The sequence below is a fragment of the Lissotriton helveticus genome, assembly GCF_964261635.1.
Source record: "Lissotriton helveticus chromosome 1_1 unlocalized genomic scaffold, aLisHel1.1 SUPER_1_unloc_33, whole genome shotgun sequence".
NCBI lineage: Eukaryota > Metazoa > Chordata > Amphibia > Caudata > Salamandridae > Lissotriton > Lissotriton helveticus.
This window is the reverse complement of record NW_027611674.1, coordinates 1931181-1946441: the sequence shown is the minus strand read 5'-3', so window position 1 is coordinate 1946441 and position 15261 is coordinate 1931181. Positions and strand designations below refer to the sequence as shown.

Genomic DNA, 15261 nt, shown 5'->3' with positions numbered 1-15261 from the left:
CGCTCATACACTGTTCTCCATAATAAGTTTTATCAAGGTGGCAATGAGGAACTCAAGAGAAGCAATTGATTGTAATGACCCATAACCAGAGACTTATTTCAGAAACCCTTTTGAAATGAATGCAACGCCTTTTTAGCTTTTTAACTATTTTAATGTGTTTTTTAAATATTTTTAAATGCAATTGCTTATGTACTTTTATGGTGTCTTTTTAAGTGCCGAATAAAGAATTTAAATTGAATTGAAATAATGAAAATGCTAATGTTATATTATTTTAATTTGATATCGCACAAGAATTACCCCTAAGCAGAAACTACTTTAAGGAGAAATTTAGGATTAGTTGTACAGGGGTGGGGAATTCCTATCTCCCGACGCCCGAGACATCTAGATTTCTTAGGAGGGCAAGAGGTTTAAATTTGCATTTTGTCCAAAGGACAAGTAGACAGATTTATGGTAAAACGATACACAGCTGTTCAACCCTGGAGGTCACAGCCAGTAAATAAGTTGCTCTGAGCAGTTTATTGGCAGCGAAAGGGTCAATGTAAAAGCTGGGGCCTGCACTTTAATTTCCCCAGAGCAGAACAACAAAAGCTTGTTTGACTTCCAGGCACTCCCCTGGTCCTTTTATTTTCATCAAGCACGAGACGCACATCAAGCTTTTGCAGCTCCAGTACACTCCAGCAATGGCATGTAAGAGGCTGCTTTTTTTCTGCCTCTTGGCCCCTTGCTCTGACTTGAACTGTATGACCCCTCCCTGTCTTGTATTCTCTGCTCCACTCCTGGGCCTCATAGGGCTCCAATATCCCTGCTCATCTTCAAATCACTTTGCTTTCCCTTCTCATGCACCCCCTCCTTGACACTTTGCATTTCCTGTACACCTTATCTTACACCTGGTGCCAAAACCTGCTAACCCACCACCCTCCGCCGCCCTCTCTGACATCTCTGACCCACTCGCCTTGGCCTCTCATTTCTTACGTCATCGAGGGCTTACATTAAAGCTCATTAGTTTCCACATGGGCTTTCATGCAGGCCTAAGGCCACCCCTAATTCTGTCCTTGCACTAGGCCTCTCATCTCACTTTGTGCCTGCACCAGGGGCATTGTGAACACACAGCTGTAGCAACTGCAGCAGCTGTAGAGTTTTTGATGGGCCTCTTCAATCTGCAGGTCCGCAGACAAATGCCCATAATGGACTTGAAAGGGTGGGTGGGAGAGTGAGTGAAAGGGTGGATGAATAGATGCATGGATGAATAGTGAAAGAGTGGATGGATAGATGCATGTATGAATAAGTGAAAGGGTGGAAGTACAGATGCATGGAGGAATACGTGCAAGAGTGGATGGTAGATGCATGCATACATTAATGAGTGAAAGGGTGAATGGATAGATGCATGTATGAATAAGTGAATGGGTGGATGTATAAATGCATGGGTGAATACGTGCAAGAGTGGATGGTAGATGCATAACTTAATGAGTGAAAGGGTGAATGGATAGATGCATGGATGAATGAGTGAAAGGCTGGATGTATAGTTAGATGAATGAGTGGAGTGAAAGGGTGGATGTTTAGATGCATAAATGAATGAGTGAAAGGGTGGATGGATAGGTGCATGTATGAATGAGTAGATGGATAGATGCATGTATGAATAAGTGAATGGGTGGATGTATAAATGCATGGATGAATACGTGCAAGAATGGATGATAGATGCATAAATTAATGAGTGAAAGGCTGGATGTATAGTTGGATGAATGAGGAGTGAAAGGGTTGATGTTTAGATGCATGCATGAATGAATAAGTGGAAGGGTGGTTCGATAGGTGTATGGATAAATGAGTGGATGGATAGATGCATGTATGAATAAGTGAAAGGGTGGATGTATAGAATGCATGGATGAATACGTGCAAGAGTGGATGATAGATGCATACATTAATGAGTGAAAGGGTGAATGGATAGATGCATGGATGAATGAGTGAAAGGCTGGATGGATAGATAGATGGATGAATGAGTGGAGTGAAAGGGTAGATGCATGGATGAATGAGTGGATGGATGTAAGGATGGATGTGTGAAAGAATGGTAGGATAAGGGTGAATGAAGGGATGGGTGAGTGGATGGATAGGTTGAAAGTGGATTGATGAGTGAAAGGATGGATGGCGTATTGAACGGGTGGATTCATGGGTGAGAGAGTAGATGAATAGATGGCTGAGTGGGTGGGGATGTATGGATGGGTTGGTGGCTGGGTGGAAGGGTTGATGGATGGATGGGTGGACAGTTGAGTGTAAAGGTGGATGGAGGGATTATTGAAAGGGTGGATGGATATATGATGGAAACGGAAGCTGGACGGGTGAAAGGGTGGATGGACGAGCGAAAGCATAAATAGAGGAAGTGAAAGGGTAGGTGGATAGGTGAGTGAAAAGGAGGATTGATGGGGTGGGTGGATGGATGAGTGGAAGGATGAATGGAAGGATGAGTGAAAGGGTGGATGAATAGGAGTGAAAAGGAGGATGTGTGGAGTGAAAGGATGGATGAGTAAAAGGAAGGCGGGATGGATCAGTTAGATCGATAGGTTTGGAGATGGCAGGATAGGTTTGAACAGGGGCTTCCTGAACGCCCCCTTCAGTAGCTACAGTAGAGGTGGAGCTCTTGATGGGCCTCTTCTGTCTGCAGCTCGGCAGACAAAGATTTGTAATTAATGTGAAAAGATGAATGGATGTTTGGGTGAAAGGATGAGTGAGTGGAAGTGTGGCTGGCTAGACGGATGGATGGATGATTGAGTGACCGGGATGGTTGAGTGACGGGGTTGGTCGATGGACAAAGGATGTTATAATGAAGGAAAGGGTGAATGAGTGGATGGGTTACAGGGTGTAAGGATTAGAGAGCAAAAGGATGGACGAGTGTAAAGGATAAATGGATGGATGAGTGGAAGGATGGATTGATGGATGGGTCGAAGGGAGGGTGGAAGGATGAGTGAAAGGGAGGGTGGATAGATGAGTGAAAGGGAGGGTTTATGGATGAGCAAAAGGATGGCAGGATGGTTGAAATGGATAGGTTTGGAGATGGATGGGTAGGTTTGGATATGGATAAGCAGATGGACTGACAGATTAACAGATGGACGAACAGATTGGTGAAAGGATAATGGATAAAAGAATAAATGGGTGCCAATGTAAAGGTGAAATGCTAGATATCAGTGGGTGAAAGGATGAATGGGATAGATGCTTAGATGGAAGAGACAAGAGAGCTATGTTGGCGAGGATTCCAATTACTTTTTTCGCTTGCTTGGTGTCATAAGAACTTTGGATCAACGTGGGGGGTATTTTAATTTTCTGGTTACTCACTTGGCCTACACTATTCTCCTTTCTCTACTGTGGGATTATCAGGTAGGCGTGGTGCTGTATGCCAGCGCGTTCATACTAGACTGCTAGTATTTGGTCTCATAAAGGCCACATTGCCATAGAAATTCCTGGCACTGAACAAAACTACTTTGTAAAAGAGCAGAATGCTGTTACACACAAGGATGCCAGCTCACAGATAGGCAGAGATAGCATTTTAATAAAAACAAAAGGTCTTGGTTAACTCAGATTTAATTAGGGGCTCAATGTGAAAGTCACAAAAGTGCACCCATGATATATGTCCTTGTATTAATGCAGATTTACGTTTTTCATGTATTCACATGAATTTCCTCAAGTAGGCCAGGAACCCGTAGTCCTAGAAAATATTTGTGAATTGCATCTTAGCATGAGCAAATATGAATATGCCCCAGCGGAAATCTGTTGAGTGTTTATAAGTTCACTTTTTCTCCAACCACATTTTTCCCAGCCCTGGAAGAAACTTTACTTCTGCCATTGCAAGGGGTAAATTGCCAACCTTTCTCAGTATGGGAAAAGATTAGAGAAGAGCTGGTGAAAAACTCAAAAATTCAAATCCTTCTATAGTATTTGCCTGGCATAACCAGAGAGGCTTTTATCAGAGCTCTTCTATAAATAGATTGTAGCCATTATTTGACGGTGCAGTACATGGCACCAAAGGGACAAGTGGATTTTGTTACAGGACATGTAGATTTATGAAGCTACTTGTCCCATGGACAAGTACATATTTTATTAAATTCCACACCCCTGGTTGTAGTACCACTCGATCTTTGTGAAGTTGAAAGAAAGGCTCTTGTATAGTTAATGCCTGAAGTTCATCAACTCTCCTTAGTGAGGTTATCGTTATGGGGAAAGTAACTTTCCATGATAGGAATTGTAACTCACATTTGTGCATTGGTTCAAAAGGCGGGCCCATTAGCCTTGTAAGGACTATGTTTAAGTTCCACTCAGGTGCAGGGGGAATACTTGGCAGTATAACCCTTTTTAATCCTTCCATGAAGACTTTAATCACTGGTACTCTGAAGAGAGATATGTGTTGTCTATTTTGCAAGTGTGCAGCTACGGCTCCCAGGTGTAAACAAATGGACGTGTAAGTGAATCCACATTGCTGTAAATGCAACAGATAACAAATGATGTTCTGCACAAACGCATCAAGATGATTGATATTGTTGTTGTTACAATAGGCAACAAAATGTTTCCATTTGCAGCATAACATGCTCTAGTAGTCGGCTTTCTAGCTTCCTTGGGAATATTCATACAGTCTGATGGTAGTTGTAAATAACCAAACTCTATGACTTCAGGAGCCAAATCGCTAGGTTGAGTTCTCTGGGAATTGGATGTCTGATTTCTCCATGGCTCGGAGTGAGGAGACAAGATGTGAGATGTAGCTTTTGATGTGGAACCACTGAGAGTTCTAAGGATGAGAGTACCAAGGTTGACGAGAACATGTGGGGGCTATTAAGATCAATGAGGGACATTTGTCTGAGCTTCCGAAATATAAATGGAATTAGCAGGAGAGGCGGAAAAGCGTAAGCAAATGTCCCTGACCAAATCGTCCATAGGGCATTGCCCTTGGATGCTGGGTGTGGGAACCTGGATGCAGAGTTTGGGCATTTTGCGTTGTGCACTGTGGCAAACAGATCTATCTGTGGAAAACCTCATTTTTGAATGTAGGGAAGAAGAACTTGGGGATGAATTTCCCACTTGTGGACTTGCTGCATGTGTCTGCTGAGCAGGTCTGCAATCTGATGGTCTTCTCCTGGGAGGTGTTCTGCTAGGAGATAGATTTTCTGGTGAATCGCCCAATCCCAAATGCTTTGTGCAAGGCACGACAGCTGGAAAGAGTGAGTCCTTCCATGTTTCTGTAGGTAGTACATTTCTGTCATGTTGTCAGTGTGAACTAAGACTGTCTTGTCTACAAGTTGGGTGAGAAAAGCTGAGGAACACTGCTAGAAGTTCCAGGTAGTTGATGTGGAAACGTTTGTGCTTGTCCGACGGCAGCCCCTGGACTTTGTAATGTTGAAGATGGGCACCCCAACCGGTTAACGATGTATCTGTGGGTCTATGAAAGGCTGCCCTTTTGCTAAGTTTTGAGGGTTCCACCACTGCAGCGAGCGATGGTTGCGGCGGTCTACGAACACTAGATCGGTTAATAGACCCTGGGCCAGATGTACGACCCTTTCATTTTGCGCCTCGCAATTTGCGACTCATTGTGAGTCACAAATTATGAGGCGCTAAATGAAGTGTACAGTAGTTGTTATTACACTGATTTGCAATTCCCAATGGGCTCGCAAATTGTGAGGCTCATTAATATTAATGAGCCACTCGCAATTTACGAGCCCTTTGGGAATGCCAGCCCTACCAGGGATGGTGGCCTGCTGGGCTCAGCAGACCACCATGTCTGGGACTGCTTTTTAATAAAGTAGCTTTTTTTTGTAAATGCAGCCCGTTTTTCTTAAAGGAAAACGGGATGCATTAAAAAAAAAACAATGAAACGTTTTAGTTTCATTCTTTAAGGGAAGGCAGTGGTACCTGGGACCACTGCCGGCCCGTAAAAAATATTTTTAGAGACAGTCACAAAGTGGAAGGGGTCCCCTGGGGTCCCCTTCGAAATTGTGACTGCATTACCACCGTCTTGAAGAGGGTGGTAATTTGCAAGTGTTTTGCGACCGCAATTGTGGTCACAAAACATTCACACATAGCATTGCGAACGCAATTAGGAAGGGAATGCCCCTTTCTAATTGAGACTCTCAATTCCTAAATAGCAAATAAACTGCGACTCGCTATTTTGGAATTGTACATGGCCAACAGCGATTTTCATGTGCAAATGGGCTTGCAAACCCGTTTGCGCATGCAAAATAACGTCGTACATCTGGCCCCCTGTGATTGATTCCACTGACTCGCTAAACATTGTTGCAGAGGACACATGTGAAGCCTTGCATGAGGTACGATTGCAACGCAGGATGCCATCATTCCCAGCAGATGCATGAAGACTCTGACTGGTAATGATTGGTTGGGTTGAAATTGTAATAGTGTGGCCTGGATATTGTGACTCCTGGCTCTATTGGGAGTGGCTAGAGCTTTGAGAGTGTTGATGGAGGCTCCCAGATAAGATTGCACTTGTGCCAGACACAGGTGAGATTTTTGTCCAATTATTGAAAACCCAACTGGTGAATGTAGATGTACTGTTGTCTGATTGTGTAATGTCCTTGGTGAGAGAGAGGATGAGCTGGGTGTCATGGGCATAGGAAAACACGTTATGGGACCTTCCTTTTTTCTCGGCCCCCGCTTCAAATGCAATATTTTAGACCCCGGGATTTCTCCTTCCCACGTAGCTAATTTTTAAACAAGCACAGGACCCCGCGCTTCGTTTTTATGTTTTTTTTACGGCGGATCCATGCACCCAGCGCAAAATTCTCCATTTACAGATGCACGGATCCACTGCGGCCATAGATATATATGTACTTTTGATTGAAATTTTCTCATAAACTACTGAATAGATTTACACCATATAAGCAAAAGGCATGAGTCTGAACCAAGGACTACAACTTTGCCAAATTTGGTGTAATTCCGTTCAACCGTTCGGGCTGTAGCCGCGATGAACGTTACCTATGGAAAATTGCATGGAGAAAACACGTTTTGGGACCCCCCATTTTTCTCAGACCCCGCTTCACGAATCACCCCAAGACTTTCAGGATAGGAGCGTACCAGAGCGCCCCACCAAGTTTGGAAATTTCGCAAAGAATCGTCAACCGGCACCAAAGTTATTCCAAATAGAATGTTGTGGATTTCCTATGGAAAATAGGACCTAACTATAACTACCTACTGGCGACTGCCAGTAGGTAATATATATATATGTATGTATATATATATATATATATATATATATATATATATATATATATACATATATACATTACCAACTGGCGGTCGCCAGTAGGTACGTTATAATTAGAACCTAGTTTCCATAGGCAAAAAATTTTTTCATTTGCGAATAACTTTGGCGTCGTTTGACGAATCTTCCTGAAATTTTCGCAAAAATAAGTCTATCCAGGTCAGCTCCTATCCGAAAAGTTTGGGGGTGATTCGTCAAGCAGGGGCTGAGAAATAAGCGGGGTCCCAAAACACATTTTCTCCATGGTAATTTCCATAGGAAATTTTGCGACAAGCTACAGCCCGAACTGCTGAACGGAATTACCCGAAATTTGGCAAAAAGGTAGAGCTTGGTTCAGAATGCAACCTTTTTTTAAATGGTGTAAATCCGTACAGTAGTTTTTGAGAAAATCAAAAAATAAGAGTAAAAAAAATCAATTTCCCATAGGAAAATTTGTGCAAGGCTACAGCCGAAACTACTGAACGGAATTACCCCAAATTTGGCAAAAAGGTAGTGCTTGGGTCAGAAGGCGACCTTTTTAGGTCTCACCTGAGCCACTGGCAAGACTTTTAATAAGTGGGCTTTAGAAAATTCTACCACTGTGGCCTAGAGCTTGCGGTTACGCTCTCGGGCGTGCTCTCACGAGCAGAGGAGCTATCTGGCTTTCCTCTCTCCTCATGGGTCATCAGCTTTCAAAATACGAGAGCTTTCTTTCACATTCCTGAAGTTGATAGCTTCCTTTTCATTTGACTATATATCCCTACCTCCCTTCTACCCCTCTACCTCTACTCTACCCCTCTACCTCTACTCTACCTCTCTTCTACCCCTCTACCTCTCTTCTACCCCTCTACTTCTCTTCTACCGCTCTACCTCTCTTCATCCCTCTACCTTTCTTCTATCCCGCTACCTCTCCTCTACACCTCTACCTCTCTTCTACCCTCTACCTCTACTCTACCTCTCTTCTACCTCTCTTCTATCCCCCTACCTCTCTTCTATCCCTCAACCTCTCCTCTACCCCTCTACCTTTCTTCTACTCTTCTATCCCTCTACCTCTCTTCTAGCCCTCTACCTCTCCTCTACTCCTCTACCTCTCCTCTACCGTTCTATCTCTACTCTACCTCTCTTCTACCCCTCTACCTCTCTTCTACCCCTCTAACCCTCTTCTACCCCTCTAACCCTCTTCTACCCCTCTACTCCTCTAATTTCCCTCTTCTAACCCTCTACACCTCTTGTACCCCTCTACTACCCTCTACCATAATACCCCTCTAACCTACTACCCCTCTATTACCCCTCTACCTCCCCTCTACCTCTCTTCTACCCCTCTACCTCTACTCTACCTTTCTTCTACCCCTCTACCTCTCTTCTACCCCTGTACATTTACTCTACCTCTCTTCTACCCCTCAACCTCTCTTCTACCCCTCTACCTCTACTCTACCTCTATTTTACCCCTCTAACTCTCTTCTACCCCTCTACTATACCTCTACCCCTCTTTTATCCTTCTACCCATCTACCCCTCTACCTCTCTTCTACCCCTCTACCTCTACTCTACCTCTCTTCTATCCCTCGACCTCTCTTCTACCCTTCTACCCCACTACACCTCTATCCCTCTTATACCCCTCTACACCGCTACCCTTTGTCTACCCCTCTACTACCCTTCTACTCCCTTCTACCCCTCTTCTACAGCTCTACCCCTCTTCTACCCCTCTACCCCTTTCTACCCCTCTAACCCTCTAATAACCCTCTACCCCTTTTCTACTCTTCTATCCCTCCTCTACCCCTCCTCTACCTCTGCACTACCTCTCCTCTACCCCTCAACCTCTAGTCTACCTCTCTTCTACCCCTCTACCTCTCTCCTACCCTTCTACCCCTCTACCTCTACTCTATCTCTCTTCTAACCCTCTACCCCTCTTCTACCCCTCTACCTCTCTTCTACCCCTCTACCCTTTTTCTACCCCTCTCCTACCCCTCTACCCCTCGTATACCCCTCTACTATACCTCAACCCCTCTACTACCCCTCTACCACTGCTATCCTACCACTCTACCGCTCTACTACTCCTCTTCTACCACTCCATAACCCGCTTCTCCCGTGCATCATAGATCCAAATGCGGTACTTCTATCACAACGTAGGGGGGCCAGAGGTTTGATTAAAGCCACTGAACAAGGTAGGAGACTAAGGTGAGTCAACAAGGACAGTGAGGCATTTTACAGAATCTTACTTACACAGGCCGAGTCCAACGTTTGGAAGTGTTTGGACTTGGAGGTTGAGGGGGCAGACCTGATCAAGGCATTTGAGGGAGCGGCCAAACAAATAGATGGCTTACTTAGGGGCAGGAAGATCAACAAGGAACACAGTGCACCAAGGTGGTTCGATCATGACTGCACCCTCACCTTGTGGGATCTGAAATCGCCTCTGAAATGCGTAACTAGGGACAGAGGGAAGGTTTCAAGCTGCAGGGCTAGGTACAATAAAACACTAAGATGCAGCAGAACCGTATTGCAGAACCAGGTATAGGAAAACTTGAGAGAAGCGGCCGAGACAAAGGGCTTGACTGCTTTTTGGAGAGTTGTTAATGAACCATGCTTTCAGGATTCAAATAAACGCAAGCTGGCCTGCCACATCCTCCCAGAAACCTGGCTTGAGCATTACAAGGGCCTGTATAACCATGGTATCATTGAGAACTGGAAAGTGTGAACCCACCCCAGATTACCTTTTCCTTGGGAGAAATAAAGGCGGGGATTGAGGGACTAACCCGTAATAAGGCGCCAGGACCTGATGGGATTCCACCAGATCTACTCTTAAGCCAGAAAGAACTCTGGGTGCCCATACTCACCAGAGTAATGAATACCGCAGTGCAAACAATGATGCCAATATCCTGGTCTACGGCCACAATAGTCCCCATATTTTAAAAAGGGGACAGAAATAGCCCTCAATGCTATAGGCCTATCTCATTAATTGATGTTACCGTGAAAGTGCTAGGTAGGGCCATTCTTAACCGATTGATTGATTGGGCGGAGTAACATGAGATCATTACGGATACCCAGTATGGGTTTAGGTACCACAGATCAATGCCTTAATTTATATCTCCTGGCAGCCAAGCACACCGTAGCCAGTGAGGGCACGGTGTACATGGCTTTCATGGACCTCACCGCGGCATTTGATCGAGTAAATCGGAAGAAATTGTGGGGACTATTGGGGGCCTTGGGAGTCGACCCTGGTCTGGTAAATATATTACGGACACTGCATCAGAATACTTCTGCCCAGGTCAGATATGATAAGGAGGGAAAAGTCACAGACCACGTCCCATGCTCAAGGGGAGTGAGGCAGGGATGTATTTTGGCCCCCTTCCTCTTTACTTTATATATAAATGGTTTGACCCAGGCGCTGGTAGCTCTAGGGGTGGACTGCCCGCAGATAGGTTGGAGAGGGATACCGGTGTTACTGTATGCAGATGACGCGGTACTCTTGGCCCGCACTGCGCGTGGACTGCAGCGCCTCATAGATGGCTTTGTCCATTTTATGGATAGCTTAGATTTGTCTCCGAACCTCACCAAATCATATGTTATGGAGGTAGGGAAGGACCATACAACAAAACTAAGTATACAATAGGCACACAGGGACTGGAAAAGGTCAAGTCATTTTCATATCAGGGGATCATGTTCGACAGTCGCCATAGTTTTAAAGCCCTTGTGGAGGAGAAATGCAATAAACTAATTAACTCAACAGGGGCAACTATGAATTTTGCAAAAAGGCTAGGCCGATGGTCTCCGGAACAAATCCTGAACCTCTACAGTTCTGTAAGCTGTGCCAAAGTTTTATATGGGAGTGAGGTCTGGGGCTTTATAGACCCGCTTAAGTTACAAATAGAAGGAAACAAATATTTGAGGCGGGTACTGAAAGTCCCACAAAGCATTTCCTCCTACGTGGTTCATGAGGAACTGAGTATAACCCATCTGTGCGATAGGCTGCAATGGAAGCCCCTCGCATGCTGGATTAAGGTATGGACAAACCCAGAGGCGGCGTTAAGTCAACAAATAATATCAGACTGCATTGCACGGGCACGGAGTTACAATATTCCTTGGAGTAGACACATCAAGGAAAACCGGTTAGCCATGGGTTGTGTTGAATATTTTACCTACCCGACCAAATTGCTATCTAAGGATAAGGGCTGTATTAAGTCAGAATTTTTAAACAGAGCCACGTCAAATAGGGAAGCAAGAGAGCTGACTAAGCCATCAGTAAGAACTCATCAGTTAACAAAGTCGTGCCTGGGCGTGGAACCTTATTTGAGTCTTATTTACAATCCTCAAGACAGATTTCTCATGACCCGTTTCAGGCTAGATTTGTTACACCATACTTTGGCGGTTCTAGCAGGGTATACAAAGCATTTGGAGAGTAAGGGCTCCTGTGGCTGCAACCAACGGTCTCCACAGGATACGCTCCATTTGGTCCTACTATGCCCATTTTACGCTTACCCTAGGTGACTATTTTTAAAAGGTATTTTAAGGAAGGCCAAGTTCAAACAAGTTAAGGTGGTCCTACTGTTTCTGTAAATTGTCAGTAGAGCCTTTAACACTTTCCTGTGTAGTATATTTTCTAAGATTAGCGATGAAACTCAGAACCAGTAGAGGGGAGGAATAATGGTCCTGTGTGTTCAATATTTGCTCTGATTTGCACTATACTTTGGATGAAACATTTTTAACCGGGTACCTCCTTGTCATTTCTATAAGATGATCCCCGTGCCAAATCATTTATCTTTTATGTATTGATGTTAAACAGGTTTTTAGTATGGTTTTTATAATGTATGAGATATTGTTTTTTAACACTGTACTTTTATGGTATTCGTTTATGCCAAATAAAGTATATTTTGAATTGACTTGATTTTGTTTTATTTTAACAAATGTACATAGCAGATATTGGTGCTTGCTTGTTTCACAAAAATGATCGGATACCTGCCTCGGAGCGCACTTCTTACAGACGAGTATGGGGGTATCATGTTGCTGCTACAAGGTCCTTACCTGTGTGAGTTATCGGGAACGATGCAGGGGGCAGACCCAAACCAGCCACACATGGAGATCAATGACAAATACTGAAGAATTAACTGAGCTTCCAAGCTGATGACCATTACTTAATTGACCTTGAAAATAAAAGACACGTTTTAGTATCCTGGTGACTCATGACCATAAAAAACAAAGGTTATAAATTCAATATTGTGTCAAATACTTAAAAAATTTAACTGGATGTGCTGAATCGGAAGTTGTCCCAGGTCATGCGTGACACCTTCCACCACTATTGCTTATGGGACTTGTAGTTTTGTTTTTCTCATTAAAAGGATGGGCTCTAACGTCCCAGTGTTCTAAGCGATGTTGGTCAAAATCAGAGGCCTGACGGAGGATGAAGCATGACATGGCCCTGCTTAGCAGTGAGATGAATGACAGTTCCCCAGCCCTTCCAATCTTTGACAGACAGAGGCTCGTTCGCCATTCATATTTTTTTGCAATGACAAAGAAACTTTTATTGTAGCTTCTGTCAACTGAAGAGATAAAACCCCTGGGCATGTTTAATTAACTACTGACAAACATGAAAAATCAAGAACATGAGTTTCTGGAAAACTATCAAGCACCCAATCAGAATCAGCCGGCCTTCACACCCAGGAATTCTTGAGGCTTGGCTTTGGAGAGGATGAATTGCACGTGGTATAAGCAGTGGCGGTTGGTTCATAGGGGCGAATGGGCCGTTGCCCCACTAGCCTCGGGAGTCGGGACGGGGAGGAAGACAAGAGAGACACGTACCACACGCACGCAATGCAGCAGCGTCAAATCAATGAACTGCTCACTGCCCCGTGTGTCACAAATTAAATTCAGTCAGTCTGACTCTGACTGTTTTGTCTTTTTTCGTCAAGGGACGGACGATGACGAGGGCACAGAAGGTCAGAGACCTCCTGCGCATGTGCTGGCCGGGGCGAGGAATATTGCTCACCCTGGAAGCACATGCGGAAAGAGTGATGTCACCATGAAGGGAGTGGCGTAATAAAGGGAAAAAAGGCCTGGTTTCAAATGGGTACAAAAGGGGGTGGTGATGGACGGCGCATCTGAACCAATCAAACACTCACACCCAGTCAACAGATCTGGATTTAATCCATAACTGTTCTTTAGCCCACTCTGCCACCCCAGTTCAGACATGGCCATATGCAAATCTGTCTGACCCTGTGCCTCATGGGAACAGCCCAGCCCGAACTGCCAAGCCATGCCTTCCCTGGACCGGAAACAAGCTTCCTAGGACCGTTTTCTGGCATTTCAGCTGAACAAAGCGGTCCATCACCACCCCCTTTTGTACGGCTTTGTTCGCCATAAGTTGGCAGGGTATGCTCGGACGTGAGTCCCTTGCTCACTATGCCACTGGATTCGAGCAAGCCTGGCTGAAGACGGCTGAAATGACAGAAACCGGTCCTAGGAAGCTTGTATCTGGAGCGGAGACACCCGCGAGCAGCAGGTTAACAGCAGCAGCATGTGCGCATTTCTATTTTGCTGCATTGTTTTCCTGCCCTGAGGAAAGGGATGGCTTACTTCATTTAACTACAGTAGATGCGGCTTCATTTTGCATACGTTATGCCACTTGATTGGTAAAAGAAATAAATGAAATACCGCTATTCCAAATATTGGCAGGTGTAGCTGTGACGTTAAATGGGTGCTGTGTTGATGTATGTGACTGTTTTTGTATCAATACATCTGTCTCCCATTCCATGTTTGCATTGAGTAAAAGACAGCCTGTTTCTGTTTACCAATCTATGTACAAGCATTTGTAATGCAATAGGTCTCGCAATTACACGAGTTTAAGCTATTGGTATTGTAAATGACAATGCCTTTTATTTATGTTTTAAAAACGAATCAAAAATAAAAGGCATTGTTATTTGTAATGTTAATAGCTCAAACTCGTGTAAATGCGAGACCTAGTGCATTGTAAATTGTTGTTTTGTAAAAGCGCCCCATACTGCTCTTTCACTTTAATGGCGACCCACCCCTTTCTTTAGACACGGCTCGTCTAAGAAAAGGGGCCCGGCCAACATTAAAGTTAATGCGCTGCATGGGCGTTTTTACAAACAGGCATTTGCAATGCAATAGGTGTCGCATTTACAAAACTCTGGTAAATGCAAGACCTATTGCATTGCAAATGCTAGTTTCAATTTACCATGAGCAATATCGGCCTTTTTAAAACAAACTCTTTTCCATGTGCACCTTTTGCATTTTCGTGCTAAAGCAATACATATATTTTTGATACAACAAAGAGGGTGGCACATAACTCAGCAGGCCACAGGTTGGTCATTTAGACTCAAATGTGCAAATGGCAGGTCAATACACATGTCCAGCGCTTACAAATCCAAGGGCGTGAACACACATCTTTCTCGGGGTTGGGGCAATGCACCAGTGAGAAAAGACCAGGTAGAATGTACTACTTTTCTCAGTTCTCCCATTAGAATCGAAATAATGTTGATAACTATGCAGTGTAAGCATCTTGTAGAGTTAAGCACCTAAAGGAAATAGGCCCCAGAGCTGTGAACACTTCACACCTAATGTGCTTGCACCATTTGCTTTGTGGAAAGATCGAGCTGTAAGAAATAAGACTAGAATCAGTTCCTATTGTAAACATTTTGTTACATTGAGCAGAAAAAATGAGAAGACCGAATGCACTCAACTATACCTGGAACAAGAAGCCAGGTGCTTTGAAATTCCGTTTAACTGTATCCACTCTTCAAACACCCGCCATGGGGCCCCCTGAGGAACTAAAAACTGAGACACCTTGTCCCAGACCCACCTGGACACCCAGTGACCTGTCAATGGCGCCGGTGCCAAACAACCTATCAGCGTGGGTTAGAGGCTTTGCATTAACTGCGCATGCGCTCAAGACTGACACTGGTGAAGATTGCATATGCTTAACAACTGCGCATGCGCTGAGGATAGACAGCGATTGCATAATGATTAACAACTGCGCATGCGCGGAGGACTGATCACAGCTGGCGATTGCTACTGATTAACAACT

At 44.4% G+C, this 15261-nt stretch overlaps 1 long non-coding RNA gene across 4 annotated transcripts in view; it reads right to left on the bottom strand.

Annotated features, from left to right (window-relative positions):
- The window catches only part of LOC144805920 (uncharacterized), a 223565-nt gene extending 208511 nt beyond the window's left edge, over positions 1–15054 (bottom strand). For all 4 annotated transcript variants that reach the window (XR_013605628.1, XR_013605630.1, XR_013605629.1 and 1 more), the window contains exons 1-2: positions 14923–15054; positions 12243–12361 (exon numbers count right to left, since the gene is read on the bottom strand). This is a non-coding gene — a long non-coding RNA (uncharacterized LOC144805920). The remainder of the gene's footprint in view (positions 1–12242; positions 12362–14922) is intronic.
- Between the last annotated feature and the right edge of the window lie 207 nt (positions 15055–15261).